Below are 5,502 nucleotides of genomic sequence, written 5' to 3'. Positions count from 1 at the left end.
TTTTCCTTCGTCCAACTTTTATGTTAAGCATTTAACAAAAACACGTATAATTATCACTTTAGATCTTGTAAGGAGTTATCCTGCCTACGAGGGCGCATCTTTTTCCGAGGTGAAACCGCAAATGGCGTTGCAATGGCCGAGTTTAAAATATTTTTTCCAAAAATTTCGGAATTTTTTTGTTAATGATGTATGTTCGTAATAATCAAAAATTGTAATAAAATATTAAACTTTCTTAAATCTTTTTAATTTTTTAAAAATTAATTAATTWAAAAAAAAATTTTTTTTAAGCTGCTTTTCACCCGAGGGTACCCATGTAGCCCCTTAAGATGTTAATTTAGATACTTCTTTTATTCGTTCGATGTTTTCCGAAATATCGTACTTGCTACTAGTTTACTATTTTAAGAAGAAGCGTCCTTATGTAGGTGCTCATATAAACATTCATACATATGTATATGTATGTATGAACTTGCCTATTTGATTGTAGAAAGTCAAGTGTTAAGGCAAAAAATAAGTTAACACGAATCAGCTAAGGTGTATTGCTTATACTGCAAAAGTCCATAAAGAACAGCTGCGCTAGTGAAAATAATTACAACAACTCAAATAAAATCAACATTTATTCATTACATTCAATAACTAAGTCAATGGGTGCTACAAACGCTTACAACTGCAAGTTCGCGTCAACAGCCGACTGTGATACGGCAATCTGCTCCGCTCAGCACTCCACCGAAAGCAACCTAATTCAGTCGGCAGTTGAAAGCGGGCAGAGATCGTCTTCATTTGAGCGGCTAGTACGGCGTGACAGCATCAAAACCACATTGATAACTGCTGCCGCATCGACAACGATGACTGAGACAACAACAAGAACAAATTATCGGAAAAGTAATGTGCATAAAAACAACAAAAGCTGAAAGACAGCAGAATTCATACACACAACCTCGGCCACTACAATTCATGAATATATGATATATGTATCTACCACATGCTTACATACATACACATCTAGGTAATAGCTTGTACAAGCTTGCATAGATGTCAATGTATAGGTAAATGCATTTATATGTAAAAAGTTGTCTGACTAGTGTATGCTAGTATTTAAGTTCTGTAAATACCCAACAAGCAATAGTTCAGTCTGCTTTCATGTGGGTACAATGATCAATGATCAGCGTTGCCACCCCAAATCAAATGTTTACAAATAATTTTTCTACACGCACTTTAAGCGCCGATGTCTGTTTAGAGCCGCAAAACCACGGTTCGGAAAGACAACAATGGAGCAAAATAGGTAAAATTTCGTGGCAGTTGAAGTCACAAATCCATTGCGATAAACTTATGTTGGTTTGTTAAACAGTTTGGATTTTTTTTAAAGGATCGTCTCAGTGAAAAATCCAAAAAACCACTGATTATCGCGGTTTTTTTAATTTTTTTATAATCGGTCCGATTTTTTGACAAAATGGCGGCGGTTTGAACAAAAATTATCGCTTTTTACACTTTTTTCGACAGTTTTTCGTCGAAAAAATTTTCAAAAATTTCACATTGAGACGATCCCTTAAGTTAAGAGTACTATAGTCAGAATTCAAAATCGTTATCAGAAAAGTCCTAATACTCGCCGCACTTATCGTGGTACACCCGAATTTAGTGTTTCTAATGGCAAGCAAGCATTCTATGGCGCGATTCCGTTTACTTTTGATAAGTGGGTACAAATGAGAGTATCTATATCTGTGCGCGTGTGGTTATGTAGGTGCTTGTGGCAACATATTAATGTGGCTGCTTCTCCTCAGCAAACACACACATATCTACACATGTACAATAAATATATCCGTTCGTGGAAAACTCGTTCGACATCCGCTGCAGTGACAACACTAACAACAATAACGGCAATAGTATTCCGATCAGCAGTCAACAGCAGCAACAAAGAAGAAAGTTGCAACACCACTTCTAGCCACGCGAATACTCAACATACATATATACATACGCACACACATAGACGCATTCATATAAAAATATGAATTGTCTAAAAGACTGCAATTGTCACTGGTGCATTGACGAGCCACTGTGGCCGCACTGAATTCGCTGCCCGTAAAATCTCGTTGGAAAAAAATACAACTTCTTGTTTGGCCGACAACTCGCCTTGGCTATTGTCTAGTAGTGGCTATGGTCTAGGCCGCTATAAGACACGACTCTGCGAATCATTCATGGCAGCGAGTTGTCGCGCAAACATACATACATGCATACAGATGAAGTGAAATATAAGCGCTGATTACACGAGTAAACGCTCGTGGAGCACGTAGTGGGCGGCGCACAGCGAGACCTGAACGCACAAACCGCGTACTATGAACATGTGTCTATGTGTTGGGCTGTTATGTGGTTTTTCTCCAAACTTTTCCGACTTGTAATTCCACTTACGCTCCGCGCATAATACCGCAACTTATTACAAATTACACACAAGTGTATCTTATGCATGCGCAGCCAAATGGATGCATGTACATATATATGTATGTTTGTATGTATGAAGGTATGCCATGTAAGCGATATGCATTTGTAGCGTGCGTGTGTGTGTGAATGTTGGTGTGTGCTTCATTTACCGCCTCGCTGTGCTTATTTGTCAACGTCGTTGGCGTCTTACGTACTAAATACTCCTATAACTGAAAATACATACAAACACACGCATGCACATGCGAGTTCATACGAAAATATTTAGGTGCATGCCACTGCACGCTCCACACTACTCCACAATTTCCAAGTCTGCTCAATACGACTCGATTTCAATCGCTGTGCATCGTGCCCGCTGACTTGTGCCGCGACAGCTTTGCCGACTGCCGACTGGTGATGCCGTCGCCGTTGCCGTCGGCGCGTAGTTGCTACTGCTGCGCCGCCACTCGAGACTGTTTGATTTAAATTTAAATGAATGGACGGCATAAATAAATTTTCGCCGCTGCGCACCATAAATGTTGCTATTGGATATTTGTATGCATGTTTGTGTTTGTGTGTGCATGTAGGTGCATGCAAGGAGGCACATTAGTACAAACACGCGTCGCAAGCTGCAAACGACCATATTTTCGTATGCGATTGCTGTTCTTGCGGGCCGCGCTCCACCGCCGACCGTCGAATGCTCCACACGCTCGAGTGTACGCGAGTGAGCGCCCACAAGTTGGCATATTTTCAATTTCCGTTTTCAACACATAAACGCACACACTCGCATATGTGTGTAGATATGTATATGTAGATAAAACGTATATGGTCATGTGTTCAAATATTGTTGCAATTGTCTACACATGTACGCTTGTATGTATGTACATATGTATGTAAATGTGTGCAAACAAACGTAAGGCAAACGCGCGCACGAAACCGAATTACTGCTTGGCGGCGTGACGTGGGCAGTGCGGTTGGGGGCTGCACGGCACGGTGTTGCCAGGTGTGTCAGCGGGGAAGCTTAATCAAACTGCCTCTATCCTTCGCTTCCTGTAAAATTGCCACTAATTGTGTACTCCTTCGTAGTGTTTTGAGTGCAAACGTTTGCTTTTATTTGAGGAAACCGTTGATCTCATCTGTTTATCGTGCTTCTTTCGTTTCTGATCAGAATTGGCATAATATATGTACGCAGGTGTGTGTATTTTACTGCCTTGACTATTCTAATAGTAATAATAGTAAGTACCTAAATATTTGAAGAAAGTTTTCATAAAGCATTTCAAAACATTAGTCGTTCGATTTACCTCCAGCACGAACCCGCTTGGTCGGCGTTTGTATATAGATATGTCTACGCATTTGGCTTACCGGAAATGGAAGCTACCCTAAATATACAATAAACACTTTTTTTTTGCTTTTTCTCAAACGCATATGGTAACTGTAGTCGCTGTTGGGCATATGTATGTAGCTCGGCCCCTTGTTGCTACATTCGCACCGCACTACTGCTTAGAACCGTTTGGGGCTATTATGGCAATCTGTATTTATTAACTCATTCGGTTGCTATAGGGGTAATCACACATATCCGGTGTGTTATAGTCATTGAAACGTCACTGTAACATATGTGTATCTACAAAAGCGTCAACATATAAGCTAACCTAGTGTGTATGTTGGGGTGTGTATTATGATTTTTTACCGTTTCATTAATTATTGCTTTTGGGGGCCTTGTTATTAGAAACTGAAATCTCTTTCATGTATATTCTTTATTTTTTCAGCACTTGTTTTACAAAATGCAGTGAAGTTTTTTCATCAACCAGTTTCGAATCTTACTCATGCACATAGGAAGCCAGCTAAATTTGGTTTAAGATTTATAATATGCGATAACTTTCATTCTGGTGACACAAATGCTGCGTGCGCTTGAGTGTTTGAGCCGGGTTAAACTAATTAAGATGAATTTCAATAAAATATAATTTTTTCTATTCGGTTATGTACAATCATTTTTTATTATCTTTAAAATTTAGTATTTTCCATTTACATACCAAGAAATTGGATGCGTTTTTCCCAATTTTATGATCTCTACAAAAGGAAAGATCGATTTGCTGAGTAATACTTTTTCTAAGCTTTACTCATTACATTTCAAAATTATTTTAAACTTTCTTCGAAATTTGATGATAACTGAGGCCAGGCCCTTGCTGCGTCGGAAACTGTCAGGGCTGGAGTATTTTTATGCATCCGGAGGACATGATATAGCCAGTTTGTCTCCTACTAGAGAGTTCACCTATTTTGTTGCTTATTGTTATTCGAACTCTTTTTTTTAATTTTTTTTAGATACTGCAGTTTGTGACACACTGAATTTTGAAGGTAAACTGTTCGAGAGAGCACTCTGAGATGTGCTGCAAAAGTGTAAAATGTGTGAATAAACTTCCTTAAATAACAGTAAACGAAACAACAAGTAAATAAAAAAGTAAATCAATTCGAATTATGCAAAACTGTGTTAAAACTCTCGACCGGTCTATGTTTAGCATTTACCAAGTATGTAGCTTGTGTTGCTTGGAGCCGAATGTATTTGTTAGTAACAAATAATAAAACATTGTAGGTAGGTGGAAATAAATTAAATTGAGCTCGATTGATTTGGTAGCCGTTAGTGCTGAATTCGCTGCAAAAAAAAAAATGCAATGAAAATTATTATAAATGAAATGAAGGAAAACACGCCTAAAGTTGAATGAATGAATGAATAATATCCGATGCACAACATGAGGGCCCACTCTCGACAACACATCGGCAAAAACGAACCCGCCGCGTAGCAGAGAGCGCACCATTCGCGGTGGCTGAATTCACCGCTCCAACCAACACATGCTCAAGGCAGCGCGAGACACTCTTCCGTTTAGTAATTTATATGTATTTATTTAAGTCAGTAGCATGAATTTCGGTTTGTACGCGCATCAGTGTGAGGGTGTCTGAGCAAGAGTGCATGTCAGTCTCACTGCACATGTGTTGGTGTGCTCTCTCCACGTTAGACTCACTCAAATTGAGTGCAGCGCATGTGTTGGCGTTTCGGTTGGGCAGCTGGCGAACACATTAGTTGCTTGAGATATTTTCGGCGAA

Source organism: Bactrocera latifrons, unplaced genomic scaffold (genome assembly GCF_001853355.1).
Source record: "Bactrocera latifrons isolate USDA-ARS-PBARC rearing strain unplaced genomic scaffold, ASM185335v1 scaffold_188, whole genome shotgun sequence".
Classification (NCBI taxonomy): Eukaryota; Metazoa; Arthropoda; class Insecta; order Diptera; family Tephritidae; genus Bactrocera; species Bactrocera latifrons.
Note: the sequence above shows the minus strand (reverse complement) of the source record.